The following is a 15,977-nucleotide window of genomic DNA, read 5'->3' as shown; positions in this document are numbered from 1 at the left end:
GCACATCCGATACCTTCGGAACCACTCACTGGCCAGTTAGCAACTGAGCGGAACACTGTTTACATCGTGAAAGGAAAACTATGCAAAGATGTACACTTAAATGGCACGACTGAGTAGCACACACACAGTAATATCTGAGGAATGTCCTTCGACACGCGCAGAACGAAAGTCTTCTCGCGAACGTACAGCGTCTCTGAAAAAAAATCTCGTGACTATATTCCGGCGTTACGGCCAGGTTCTCATACAAATGAGCAAAAAAGGGTACATTTGAAATTCTTTTTGAGACAATGAAAATACATTCGAAAGATCTGTTTGGGAATTACGAGTGATAATACTATGAGCTTAATTTTAGATTTTCAATAAAAAATGGCGCCCGTAATTATGATTTGATCAAGGGCCTGCGAGACTGGAGTACGCAGAGCGCGTGCAGTGTGGCACCTCATATGTTACCTGAATTCAAAAATGGGTAACATCAGTTGATACTACATTATTCCTCTGAAATTGAAAATGGATAACATCAGTCGATAAAACATAAAATTTATGGGAGCGTATACCTAACCGCAATGAAACAACCTTAAATTTAACGATACAGTGCTAATTCGAACTTTGAGTTCGATTTTTGAGGGTTTGTTTCACTCCTTATGCCTACACAAAAATTAGTTAATATTAACAAATGTCATATTATAGCTATAAGTTCCTAAGAAAAGTGTTTACTTTTAGGGGTCAGAGGTAGATGTTAAGAGAACGAACCACTTTTAATTTATGCTGCATGCCGTTCTGAGAAAATAGTTACCCGAAAAAAATATGTTCAAAGTTTAGGGAAAACATTTAGTTATATTATTACTTCGATTTGCATGAACTGAGTGTTACATATATATTTTTAATGTCGCTGAAAACGAATCTGAAGTCAGATTTTCAATATTCAAAACAGCTAATCCAATACGGAGGGCAACCGATTATGTTTTGACCAATTTTTACCAAAAATGTATTTTCGTTATTTACGTTTAGTCTGCAAGTCAAGGAGTATTTATCAACCCTTCCTCTACCTCTGATTGTTCCTAGACAGCAACTTCCTGTTCTTCTTGGCAGGAAAAGCCGATCTGTCAAAGCTGGATATGCAGCACTCGGCAGCCTGCACTTGATATTCGTCCGTATTTTCGGTGAGTATGTTTGCATGCATTCTGCAGTATGAATCATTTTGAGCACGTGCGACACGGGACGAGTTATCATCTACATCTATATGGATACCCTGCAAAACACATTTAAGTGCCTGGCAAAGGGTTCATCGAATCACCTACACAACTGATAATTAATTGAAACCCTCAGCTGCCGACAGGTGTTGTTGATATACTTCGATGGGGACAGCTGAAAAGTGTGCCGCTACTGGGACTCGAACCCAGGATCTCCTGCTTACAAGGCAGACGCTCAATCCATCTGAGCTATCGAGGGCACAAATGAACAGCACGACTGCAGGAATTTATCCCTCGCACGCTTCCCGTGAGACTCACACCCCGAACCGCCCACAATCCGATTACGTAATGTACTTAATAGGTATTTGTCCATCCACTCATTACTGGCTCACACTAAGGTGACGATTCCCGTAAGATTTCCGGTAGCCTGTGCGCATTCGCACAGACGAAGGTCAATGGCTGGGTGACGTTTAACCATAGATATGAAGATAGTAACTGTTCTAGAAAGAACAGGCGCCACTGACGACCGTACAGCTCTTCTAGAATACATGATAGACCGGCCGATGTGGCCGAGCGGTTGTAGGCACTTCAGTCGGGAGCCACGCGACCGCTACGGTCGCAGGTTCAAATCCTGCCTCGAGCATGGGTGTGTGTGATGTCCTTAATTTAGTTAGGTTTAAGTCGTTCTAAGTTCTAGGAAACTGATGACCTCAGATGTTAAGTCCCAAAGTGCTCAGAGCCATTTGAACCATCAGTCCCTATGTTTACAAACTACTTACAGTAACTTATGCTAAGGACAACACACACACAACCATGCCCGAGGGAGGACTCGAACCTCCAACGGGGGGAGCCGCGCGAACCGTGACAAGGCGTTGGACACATGGCGGGTACCCCGCGCGGCTCATGGCAGCCGTGACACTGCTTCAAACAATGGACTGTAGAAACTTTTGTAAAGCACGGATTAAAAAAAAAACTTTCTGTTCCAAGAGTCTAGACAAGTACACCTTTAAAAAATGCAACTACAAAGAAATTGAATTTTCGAACGTTTTGAATGAGAACCTGTCCTTATGGAACACCGTTGATCAAATGTCACAGGGATTATATACTCAGGTTTCACATGTGGATTAACACTTTCTAATCAATATCCGTAATGAGCAGGGCTTAAAACTTTGAAGAGTTAAATTTCAAGGGCCGTTCTCTTGTATGCAAATAGTTTCACAGTAGAAATTTCTCTAGTTTTATTTATTAATTTATTTATTTATTTTTTGCTGTAGGTAAAGAAGGATAGCATTGTGAGGAGGGGGAAGGGGGGGGGGGGAGGAATCTCGCCTCTCCCACCTTGGAATTCTCAGTACAGAATTTTTATTCATTACGAGATTCTTAGCCACTTGCAGAAGTGATTTCGAGTGATTCTGCAAAACTTTTCCTTTAGCCAATCGTAGCAACTATAGGATTCCGTTCCTGCTGCATGACATGTCTCGGAACTTAAAGTGACCAACTCATTTGCATAAAGAGCTAGCTTATCATCCGCTTCTTTACTTGCGTAGACCGTTCATGGTCTGCAAAGAATTTTTTTCTTTAATCGTTTTTTTATGTCTTTTATAAACTGCAACACTTTCTAAACTTTCTAAACTTAGCGCCGTTGAAGCATGGTCTTTTACTGAATGATCAAAAAGCAATGCTGACAGCTGGAGTCCAAGGTTTTTGTTAATCAAGCCGTTTGTATTCTTGTGGTGATATCTCCGTACAGTCTTTCATTCCCTAACGCATATTTCTTTATATCTAATTGAGAAGTGAAATACCGGTTTTCATAGATGCAGATTTAAAATATTTTAATATAACGCAATAAATATTTCATTAAAATTTTCATCCCCTTATGCTCGAAGTTCCAAAACCAGAAAAACACGTAGTTTTTAAAAATTGTAACATATTAGCCGAATACGAATTGTCAGATATATTTAGCAATCCTTTCATAATGAACCATTTTCTGAAACATCTCACACCCTTTAGGGGTTGGGTTTTCAAAAACAATTAAACACGTATTCTTCTATTTAGAGCCGAGGAGCCAAATTCAAATCTTCATCCATTTAATTCTAAAAATGCTTTCATAGTGAAATATTTCATAAAACATTACATCCCCTATTTCACTCTATTAGTGAGTTAAATTTCCAAAAGCAACGAAACACATTTTTTTTTTACATCCAACCGAGATGTCAAATACCTATTTTCATAGATGTAGCTATAAAAATGCTTCAGTAGTTCTTTAATAATGATTTATTTTCAAAAAATCTTCACTAATTATTTTATCCCCCAATGGAAGAATTTCGGAAAATGCTAAAAACCTGTTTCTTTTTTGTATCTGACTGAGACACCAAATGTCAATTTTCGTAGTTTTGTAGTTATAGCTTCAATAGGGACATAGGGACATATTTAAAAAAAAGACTTTCAACCCATGTTTCACCCCCATAGGAGTGAAATTTCGAACAATCTCTTCTTAAATGATGCTTTCAGCGTAAGATTTACACCTTCATCAAATTTCAAGTCCGTATACTTTGCAGGTTGGGCTGGAAGGCTATGGGTCAGTGAAACCTGTGCCCCTATTGCACCTTCTTGGAGGTTGTAGTTCCAAAAACAGTGAAACACGTAGTTTTCTATAACACAATATTCATAGATTTCGCTTTAAAAACTCTTTCGCACTGAAATACTTTCATAAAACATTACATCCTATATTCCACCCTCTTAATCGTTGAATGTATCAAAAACAGGTTTTAATATATTTCATGAAACATTTCATCCTCTGTGATATGGGGTATGGTAGTGACACACCAAAATCACAATAGTAATCCGTTGTAGTTGCTACATATTTTATTACAATCAAAAGCATTATAAAATCACAAGGCCAGATCAGTTGGACAAATAATAAATAAATTTCGTTAAGTGGAACGAGACCCGTAAAACTTGAAATTTGAATATGACTAGGTATATATACTTAGGTAAAGCTTTACTTAAATAGCACAAATGTCCATAAAATTCATAGCAGAACTCTCACTACTTGCAATCAGGGGAGAAACAGATTAAGCGTAAGAATACAGATATTTAACGTTCGGCTTGCCAACTTTCCTAAACAAAACTGTATAAAAATGACTAAAACAATTAAGGGGGTCCTTTAATTTTGACTAAACGGACCTTCAAATTTACTTACTCAGTTGATTAATCAACAATATTCTTAGAATGATTACAACTAGAACATGACTATATGACAATACCCTTAAAATAAGGTTGCTTCAATATTTCGTGTGAATTGGCGATAGACGCGAGCAGACCAAGGATTCAAATCAATACAAGAGATCCACGAGGCAGAGAATGACATGGAAATATACTCAACATGGCAATGCAATTGAACTTTGGATGCTATAGTTCAGCACCGGAAAGATGGAATCACGCAAAAGTGACAACATACCCCAAGATGTAAAGGAGAGGACATGGCCTCAAATATCTCTCTGCCGCCGTGGTGCTCTGCTCCCAGTATGCTAGCGTCGACCGCTGCCAGTTATCTCTAACACAACACACATCAAGAGCAGACAATTTTCTGAGACATAAACTACACAACCCTATCTGGAGAACAGGTGAGCAATACAACTGGACTGAAACCAATGAGCCTCCGTGAGTTACTTGGCCAGTGCCAGCCCTTAAACTTTGATTAATAAGATCGCTAAAAATCATACCGAAGTTAAGATGACGAGACTTATCTCCAGGTTCACCATATTAGTGGCAGAGACAATAAATTGGCGACGCTCTTATCCGTATGTTCGCGGCAGAGTCTGGGGAAGGCAAGGGCCACGTGGAGCCGGATCTGGGGGTCAATTTCCTTCTCTCCGAGACACCCGGCTTCTTCTGCGACTTAGCCGGCAAACAGGAGAGGACCCCGGGTGGGGACCGATTCGGCAGCAGTTGGCGGATGGCGAGGTCTTCGGGGGGTGGGGTTGGGGGGGGGGGTGGTGTCTTGTGTAAAGGGGAAGACAACCGTGGTGAAGGGAAGGTCTGTATTCCACAGGAACGAGTTAGCATGGCACTCAGATATTTCCACGATTCGGCGGTAGGGGATCATTTGGGGTTCTACAAGACCTTGAACAGAGTTCGGGAACACATGTTTTGGCTCAACCTATATGGCGATGGCATGCGATTTGTTGGCAACTGTGTCCAGTGTAAGCGCGGTAAGCCCGATGTTGGGCCGCACAGAGAACTACTACAGTCGGTTAGCGAGCAGTGTCCTCTGGACCGCGACTCAAAGATCGAAACATCGATCGACGGAAACTGGCGCCAGAAACGCACCAGCTCACTCTATTTCATCCCCTTAGGGGTTGAACTTCCAAAAACACGAAAATACGTATTTTCTTATTTGTAACCTTGAAGTCAAATACCAATTTTCGTAGATATAGCCTTAAAAATACTTCCATAGTCCTTCCATAATTTTTTATCTCAAGATAAAATGTTCACCTACTATTTCACCTCATAGAGGTTAAATTCCCAATAATACTGGAACACATATTTCTTTATTTCTGACCTAGAAACCAGATACAAATTTTCGTCTGCCTAGCTTCAAAATTACCTTAATAGCTAAATGTTTCAAAAATCCTTTCATTTCCTGTGTATCCCCCTTAGAGGTGGAATTTCGAAATATGCAGTATAAGCGGTATAAGATCAACAACCTTTCCAAATCTCAAGGTTTATTTTCCTTGGCGGTCTGGACTGTGTGAATTTCATAGTAATGGCCTCCACACAAACACACACACACACGCACACACACACACACACACACACACACACACCACTAACAATGCCACCACCACCTCCTGGGGAAATTTCTGCAGACGCCCTTGTTCCACTGCAGTCATATTTTGCCGACGACCTACATTTAGCAGCGTGGGAGGGATAGTGTCGTGCAACAGACAGTATACTCAGTAGACAACGAACTGTTCGTTGTGAAATCAGGGACATAGGAACCGAGACTGACACAGAAGGTGCTGAAGGTGAAGCACACTAGACTCGTGTCTACCACGGCTTCAAATAGTATCGATTTACTATGAACGGAAGTTCCGAAAAGTGAGCAAGTAATTTTACAGTAAATTCAGTACCGATGGTGAGGATATACAACGAAAAACATTTCTATAATATTTCAGAAATAATGAAACATTCCACTCAAGTCGCGCGGCAGAAAACGCAATGGATATGCTTGCACTTAAGACGGAAGGCCCCACGTGCTTACGCAGGCTTACGACAGATCGCAAAATTCGGCAGTAGGCGTAAGCCAACCTCTTGTGCTGCCATCTGTTATTGATGCCAGGCATCAAGGTCTCAGTAGTTCGACCATCCACTGGAGAGTAGTTGCTTTATAAGTACTCCGTCTTCAGGCCACGAGTGACCTACTGGGACAGCACCATCCGACCGCCGTGTCATCATCTGTGGAGGATGTGAACAGGAGGGGCGGGGATCAGCACACTGTTCTCCCGGTCGTTATGATGGTTTTCTTTGACCGGAGCCGCTACTATTGGGTCGAGTAGCTCCTCGATTGGCATCATGAGGCGGCCTGGATGATCACCCATCCAAGTGCCTTCAACGCCCGACAACGCACTTAACTTCGGTGATCTCACGTGAACCGATGCCACCTCCGCGGCAAGTCCGTTGCTGCAGATATTTTAGAGTAGTTGTTACGTTTCATAATTATCTAGTTTACGGGGAAAATGTAAAAAAGGCGATTGTCACCGAAGCTACAACTAATCTGAATTTCTGGTTAGTTATCAAGTGGTCTTATGTGCAAGCCTGATTTTTTCATCCTTTGCGGTGGGAATGATTCAAACCCGTCATGTTCTTCTTATGAGGTGTTCTATTTATTTTGCACACAATGATCGTTTGTAGTTGTGTTGAGTTACCACCTTGATAAATTTTTGGATGGCGCACGTATCATAACTGAGATCTGCGCTTGCGCTTAATGGCTGAAGGTCAATTAGCGTAATGAGTAGTAGCGAATGTTATAGTAACATGTTTGTAAATTATTTCAGGTAAATTACCTTAGTAGTGTAATATTATCAGTATACCAGTACAGTATGTGGGCCAATTACGTTAGTCATGGAATACTATCCGTATAAGACTATGTCACCTTGATGTCCCGGAATTTGCTTCAATTTTGGAATCCACGAAAGAACTGGAAATTTTCCTTTACACAGCTTTCCATATAATTTCTATTACAGTGATTCAGTCTTGCCTGTCACTCGACTTTTCTGACTGTGAAATAAATTCTATCGCTCATGTGCTTATTACCTCTTCGTGTTTCCATTTGCCGATATTGCGCATAAACACATACATATCTCAACGTTGCTATGTACATTGATGGAACGACACACTTTTCTGTGGAGACACTGCAGTTTAGAGATAGAAAAACCGATCAGTTAAAACGACATGGGTATTTTAGTTCTGAATAACCGATGTCTTTCGGTATTTGTTTGCTCTCGGTTATAACAAGTATCTTTTTATATTTTCCTGATAACCACGTAAAAACAGATATACCAATTAGCCACAGTTGTCGTAGTAAAATTTTTAGTTTTCAAATAAACCTTTTTTAAAAAAGACGAGTAATTTTTATTCGTAAGATTTCCATAGCTCTTAAATACTGCGTTATTACAGAAAAAATGGGAAAAGTGATGTATGCCACTTTAATAACACTGCTGATAGAAACGAGCAACAAGTGAATTGGTCCAACATTGCCGAGACAATACTGTGCCTGTTATACAAGCAGTGCGCGAGAATGGACGCAGTTTCTCGCTGTTGTCGAACGTCAGTTGTAACACAGAATGGCACCATCTGGAAGCCTGGAAGTATTTTACGATATGCAGTACGAGTGAAGCACAATGGTCGATTTGGTCGACTTGCGACATCATACAAGGAAAAAAGTTAAAATTTTACAAATCATTCATAGTTCGGGATAAAATTAGAAAGTGCCTGATCTGCTGCCTGTGTCTACGTTATCTGCTTTTAGCCGTTAACAGAGAAATTAAAACGAAAAAGAGAGTTCTCCTGCCGCAGTTTTCACTCTTTATCGCTGGATTATACGTAATGCCCGCATAGTGCTGTGATAACCGATTTAAATATAATTTTTGAGCAGAGTTCTAAAAACTAAAATCAGTAGGATAATACTGGCAGTTTTCTGTGGTATAGAAGTACTCGCTATATTTTGAGAGAAACAGCGAACAGCGGACAAAGTTTTATTGGACTATTTAATTTAAAGAAATTAGAATTATATTAATACCGTCAGTTGCTCACGGGCGTTGATAAATATCAACGTGGACAAGTGAAAATGTGTGCCACGACCGGGACTCGAACCCGGGATCTCTTGCTAAAATGACAGACGCTCTATGCATCTAGGCCACCGAGGGCACAGTGTATGGTTCGACTGCAGGGACTATCTCGCGCACGCCTCCTGCGAGACTCACATTCTTACCTTGAATGTCCATACACTACAGTCGTAGAGTCCCACTCCAACACACTCATTCCTCGTGGAAGACATGTCCATATCCATATAAGTATATGGTTCTGGCAACACCAGCCATGACCTTCTTCTGTGAAGATGCACAAGTATTCCCCGAACTGTTACGGGACTTGGTAAGAATGTGTTCCACGAGTAATGAATGTGTTGGTGTGGGACACTACGAATGTAGTGCGTGGACATGGAAGGTGAGAATGTGAGTCTCGCGGGAAGCGTGCGCGAGATAGTACCTGCAGTCACACTATCGTCTGTGCCCTCGGTGGCTCAGATGGGCAGAGAGCCTGCCATGTAAGCAGGAGATCCCGGGTTCGAGTCCCAGACAGGCACACATTGTCACCTGTCCCCGTTGATATATATCGACACCCGTGAGCAGCTGACGGTATTAATATAATTCTAATTTCGTTCTGGACGGCTGCAGGTCATCATAAATGTATTTGACGTTTTGATTCCATTTATCAAGAAACTGAGAAAGTAAAAATTTTTATCTTTGTTTGATTTCTACGTTTACAAGAGGAAATAATGTAAATAAAATACTGAAAATCGGTTATTACAAGAACTGGTATTGTGACGGGCTTTAACAATTAGGTTAAAGTGAGGCTGGGAAACTGATAAGAGCCGAAAACCAGTTGTTTGAGCGATAACCGACATTCCCACTGCTGTTGTGAGTGGTAAGATTGACGCGCAAGGACATCTAGAACAGTTTCTCAGAAAGGTTACTGCAACTCTGATGTTCTCAAAATGAACGGGCCAGCCATTGGCGTCCGCGAGGGGGAAGGGGAGGGGGAGGGGAGGAGGTGGGGAGGGGAGGATAGGCAAAAGGGCACTTTCACCCGTCGCCCCTAACCATCCTTGGAATCTGGAGTAAAGAGTTTTTATTCGTTACAGTATACTCATACTCTTCCAGATAAGAATTCTCCACAATACTGCTAAACCTTAGCTTTGACCAGTTGTAGCGCTTATAGAGTTAGGGTCTTGTAGCTTGATGCACCTCGTAACTGACCAGCTGATTTGTACACAGAGTGCCAGTTTCAGAATCATGCACTCCAGCCCCGACGCGCCTTCCCCCCTCCCCACCACTGGAAATATTTCTGCAGACTCCAGTCTGCCACTGTGCATATATTTTGATAACATCCTGGTTTTAATAGCATCGAAGGAACAGCATTGTGGAGTAAAGGGTAGACCTAGCACAGACCACACCATTCACAATGAAACGCATCACTTAGTAGATGGTGAAGTACTTTGAAGCTAGCCAGATAGAAACAGAACCTCCTGGCACTGTATCTAACCCAAATTCTAATCTTACACTAATCTCTTGTATGTACCTACCACGCCCTCAAAGAGCCAACGATTTACTATTATCAAAAGTTCCGAAAAATGAGGAAGAAATTGACCCACACTTTTTTCCGTTGTTCATTATTTCGATTACCCCATAAAGGGAATGGACTTGTAGCCACAGGTTACACAAGCGATAAATGGTTTAAAATACATAAAAAGAGATGACAATAGGAAACGATTTTTAAAAACACAATGATGCGGCTTTTACGATTTTTACAGGGAAAAAAAAATGGATGACAAAATAAAGGTTTTTCAAAAATATGCTGGTGGACAATATTGGGGATTTTTTATGTTTATAGATGACTAGCGGAAAAGCTTGGTGTTGACCAGGCATTTATTTACAGCTGTGCGTCCACGTCCGTACTATGCAGCGTCTGGCCTTGTCCTGAGTTTTTATGACGTATCTCCTGAAACATGTGTCGTACAATGATATAATTTTGTAGGTGCATTCAGCGTCATATGCGGATACTGTCTGCAAAATTTATTGCGAATATAGTAGCAAAGAAGTAACAAATTTAAATGTCACGAATGCTGTGATCCCCACACACTTGGGTGCAACCAATGTACACAGGATGCTTGGCTCGATCATTATGGCTACCATCACCGCTGGTCGAAATTGGACCAGCTGTGTCGACGTAGTGAAAATATAAATGTGCATAACATGGTAAATGTCCATTCTTTCCAGCCATCAGACCTGATCTACGATCAAAAATATCATGTAAAAGTGGTAGGGGCAACGGCCTTGCCGCAGTGGATACACCGGTTCCCGTCAGATCACTGAAGTTTAGCACTTTCGGGCGTGGTCGGCACTTGGATGGGTGACCATCCGGGCCGCTATGCGCTGTTTCCATTTTTCGGGTTGCACTCAGCCTTGCGATGCCAATTGAGGAACTACTCGACCGAATAGTAGCGGCTCCAGTCAAAGGAAACTACCACAACGAGTGGGAGAGCCAGCTCCTCCTCCACCCTCAGTGAGAATGACGTGGCGGTCGGATGGTCCTGATTGGCCACTTGTGGCCTGAACACGGAGTGCTTTCTTAAAGGAGTGCTCCCTACATAAAACTGACAGTCTTGACTCAGGGACTGTCCACGGTAAATGCTGCATTGGACCTACGAATACTATTAAAATAACGGTTTGAGTTCTCTTTAGTTGTCCAATCATCTGAAGTGAGTCCTTATTGAAGTAAGCTGAAAAATAGATTTTATGTTAATGGCGGATAAATTTTATGTTAATGGCGGCAAATTAACTTTACCCTAATGACACACAAGGTCAATGCCGTTCCATCACGTAAAGTACTCTCAGATCGAAATGTTTTGCATTACCAAATCTCCAATGTAGATCCATCATACCGCAATTATAATTCTCAAAATAATTTGGAGCTACGTTCAATGCATATTTAAATGCATCTTTCAAAACAATACCAGAATTCTCATTAGATCATCATTATCAGTGCCTAGAGTATTCCAATTATTTCGTCTACCAAAAACCGCGTCTCACTATGGCTTTTTCAGTACGCTGTTTTGTTTTCCACTGCTGACAATAGAAACGATCTGGCAGATGTGACATTGTAGATGTCCAGTATGCGTGTCTTAATGCAAATAAACCGTCTGGAACATTTACCCTTGAACCTCCCTAGAATGGGATTTCATGGAACGTTATTACTTTCCTGTGTCCATTTCTATCACACCAGCTGATCGCCACGACTGGGGAGAGTGAGGAGGGGGTGGGGTGAAAGTTGGCAGCACTTTGAGTGGCAGAAACCTCACGTTTCCGTCATTTGTTTTCATAATGACGTAGTGCCAATTCGTCACATTGGACGCTTTTCTCTCGGAAACGTTTACATTCATCGTCTGGATATCAATGTCGCCTTCTGAGGTATGCAGTCGCACCACTCTGTACGAAATAGGTTCTAAGCTGATGCAGTTGACAAGTAACGTCGAAATATATCGTCACCTCGAAATATATCGACACCTCGAAATAAATCCACACCCAGAAATAAATCGCCAACCCGAAATAAATCGCAACCTCGAAATAAATCGACACCATGAAAAAAATCGAAACTTCGAAATAAATCGACACCTCCAAAAGACAGCTACATCGAAATGATTAGATATCCCGAAATATATCCACATCTAGACGCATTTCAGCTTACCATATAGATCGATATCTCGAATCTCACGGACCTCTCGAGATAAATCGAGGTATAGAAATATATCGATATCTTGAAATATATTGGTACCTAGTAATATAAAGATATCTCTAAAAATACAATATCTAGAAATTTATGGATTACTTGAGATATAGAGATTTCTTGACATATATCGATATCTCGAAAGGAATCGATATCTGAAGTACACCGATACATGGAATAATATATCGATAGCTCGAAATAAACAGACAACCCGATTTGTTTCGGTATATCAAACTAAATCGATATCTCGACATAAATGGATACTTCGAAATCAATTGATACCTCGAAATAAATGGATGCCTCAATATAGATAGATATCTCGAAATAAATCGACATCTCGATATAATGAGTGCTTCGACATAAGTCGATATATCGAAATGAATCGATAATGGGAAAGAATGGACGTCTTGAAAAAAATCTGTACCCCTAAGAAAACGATTCTCGAAATAAATAGGTATATCGAAATATATCGCTATCTCGATAAATACCGATATCTAGTGGTCGGATATATGTTTCAAGTTGACTTGACATATCAGTATAGTTCGATATACATCAAAATACTTTGGATTTTCAATATACCGATAGATTTCTAGACCTCGGGGAAAAAATCGCCGATCCGACCTCAGTGCAAAAACGCAGACCTAGGGAAAAAACGCCGACCTCGGGGAAAAACGCAGACCTCGAGGGAAAAACGTCGACCTCGGGGTAAAACGCCGACCTCGTGGGAAAACGCCGACCTTCGGAAAACTGCCGACCTCAGGAAAAATCCAGTTCCATTAATTTACACAGACACTAATGTATGTCACCATTAGGTTCTCAAAATACAACCAAATTCCTGGTATTTATCACCTCACACAAAAAGTGGTCGTGACAGAAAAGTCTTGTTCTTTAGAAAGTTTAGAATGAGATGTTCTAAATATTGCAGTTTATCCATTTACAATAATCTACAAGCACTGCACAATGAGAAGAGACTGTCAACCACAGCACTTTGAAATAGTGGACAGCCAGGAAGACAGAGGTTGCATTGCTGTTTCTAATCCTCTGGTGCTTGAGATTTAGAATCCAGGATTGCCTCGAATGAGAACAGCAATAATGGATGTCCTGCACCAGTGTAGAACTTACTCTGGAACTCCACAGAAAATCACAAGGCACAATTATATCACATCATTCTCAGCAAACTACAGAAGCCTCTAATGGACGTAACAACGTTGTCACCTCCTTCACCAGTGAAAGATCTTATCTGTCTCGCGTGTGTGAGTAGGTGGCCAATTAATAATTTGTTGCTCAAAGCTAACTTCAGTGTATATGGGAATACTCAGTGGACATCTTTAACCATCATATTTTACTGTCTAAGATATGTCAACTTCTCAGACTATAAGTATAAGCAGAGCTTGGTCTTTCCCAATCCGAGATTGTTTAGAATGGGTATCAAGGGAATCAGATCTACTGGGCATTTAGAGCAACCTGCTTTAAACAATATGAGCAGGCAATAGACACAGACACAGAATTTGAAATTTCTCTGTGAAGCGGTTACCTTCATCGTCTGAAAACTTATGTTGTGTGCTGCGCTATGTGGAGGTACTAATAGCAACACAGTAAAACACAGAAGAAGCTTATAAGTTGATGTAATCAGCCAGTAAGAAGCACTAAACTTTAAGTTTTAGTAATCGATTATTGACTTATTATCCGGCTTTGGTGCCTTGACATTACCGACGACCTTAAGATTTTGCATGAAGAGAGGCCTAAAAGCCACGTTACACGAGAGAATGTGAAAAGTGTTCATATGTAGTAAAAACCTAAGAAATAAGCCCGTTTTCGTCATTTGCTATCAAATCGACGTATTGCCAGAGCGTTACATTGGCAGCTTTTCTCTCTGAAACGGTTACATTTATCGTCTGCAAACTTATGTCGCGTGCTAAGGAATGCTGAGACACTAAAAACAACACAGTAGAACATAGAGGAAGCTTCTAGGTTGATGTAATTAGCCCGTAGGAAACAGTACAATTCAGGTTTTAGTTATCGATTAGTTGGGAGCTCCAATGTTAGGCGCGTAATAGGGCCCCTTAGGGATACGGCGGCTAAGGAGGGGAAGAAATCCAGTGTGCACTTCGTGTGCATTCCGGGAGGAGTCATTCCTGATGTGGAAAGGGTCATTCCGGATGCCATGAAGAGCACAGGGTGCAGCCAGCTGCAGGTGGTGGCACATGTCGGCACTAATGACGTGTGTCGCTTTGGATCAGAGGAAATTCTCTCTGGATTCCAGCGGCTATCTGATTTGGTGAAGGCTGCCGGTCTTTCTTACGAGATGAAGGCAGAGCTGACCATCTGCAGCATCGTTGAGAAAACCGACTGCGGACCTTTGGTGCAGAGCCGGATGGAGGGTCTGAATCAGAGGCTCAGACGGTTTTGCAACCTTATTGGCTGCAGATTCATTGACTTGCGCCATAGGCTGGTGGGGTTGCGGGTTCCGCTGAATAGGTCAGGAGTTCACTACACTCAGCTGGCGGCTACACGGGTAGCGGAGGCTGTGTGGCGTGGACTGGGCGGTTTTTTAGGTTAGAAGGCCTCGGGAAAGTGCGGGATGGGCTGCAATGTCAAAGGGTGCTTGGCAATTACAGGACGTGCTTGGATCAAGGAACAGTCGGAATTATAGTTGTAAATTGTTGTAGTTGCGCTGGAAAAGTCCCTGAGCTTCAAGCGCTAATAGAAAGCACAGAAGCTGATATCGTTATAGGTACAGAAAGCTGGCTAAAGCCTGAAATAAGTTCTGCAGAAATTTTTACGAAGTCTCAGACGGTGTTCAGGAAAGATAGATTAGGCAGAATTGGTGGTGGAGTGTTTGTGTCTGTCAGTAGTGGTTTATCTTGTAGTGAAGTCGAAGTAGATACTCCGTGTGAATTGGTGTGGGTGGAGGTTATACTTAAAAGCCGAATTAAGTTAACAATTAGCTCCTTCTACCGACCCCCAGACTCCGATGATACAGTTGCAGAACAGTTCAGAGAAAGTTTGAGTCTCGTAACAAATAAATACCCAACTCATACGGTTATAGTTGGTGGGGATTTCAACCTACCCTCGGTATGTTGGCAAAAATACTTGTTCAAAGCCGGTGGTAGGCAGAAAACGTCTTCCGAGATTGTCCTAAATGCATTCTCCGAAAATTATTTCGAGCAGTTAGTCCACGAACCCACGCGAATTGTAAATGGTTGCGAAAACACACTTGACCTCTTGACCACAAACAATCCAGAGCTGATAGAGAGCATCATGACTGATACAGGGATTAGTGATCACAAGGTCATTGTAGCTAGGCTCAATACCATTTCTTCCAAATCCATCAGAAACAAACGCAAAATAATTTTATTTAAAAAAGCGGATAAAGTGCCACTAGAAGCCTTCCTAAAAGACAATTTCCATTCCTTCCGAACTGACTATGCGAATGTAGACGAGATGTGGCTCAAATTCAAAGACATAGTAGCAACAGCAATTGAGATATTCATACCTCATAAATTGGTAAGAGATGGAACGGATCCCCCGTGGTACACAAAAAAAGTCCGAACGCTGTTGCAGAGGCAACGGAAAAAACATGCGAAGTTCAGAAGAACGCGAAATCCCGAAGATGGGCTAAAATTTACAGACGCGCGAAATTTGGCACGTACTTCGATGCGAGATGCCTTTAATAGGTTCCACAACGAAACATCGTCTCGAAATTTGGTAGAAAATCCG

At 41.5% G+C, this 15,977-nt stretch overlaps 1 non-coding gene across 1 annotated transcript; it reads right to left on the bottom strand.

The window, feature by feature from the left end:
* Positions 1 to 1,375: 1,375 nt before the first annotated feature.
* Positions 1,376 to 1,450, bottom strand: Trnat-ugu (transfer RNA threonine (anticodon UGU)). Its single transcript has one exon. It is a non-coding gene; the product is annotated as a tRNA-Thr (tRNA).
* Positions 1,451 to 15,977: the final 14,527 nt, after the last annotated feature.

This window comes from Schistocerca gregaria, unplaced genomic scaffold (genome assembly GCF_023897955.1).
Source record: "Schistocerca gregaria isolate iqSchGreg1 unplaced genomic scaffold, iqSchGreg1.2 ptg000199l, whole genome shotgun sequence".
Classification (NCBI taxonomy): domain Eukaryota; kingdom Metazoa; phylum Arthropoda; class Insecta; order Orthoptera; family Acrididae; genus Schistocerca; species Schistocerca gregaria.
This window is presented reverse-complemented; position numbering and strand designations above follow the sequence as displayed.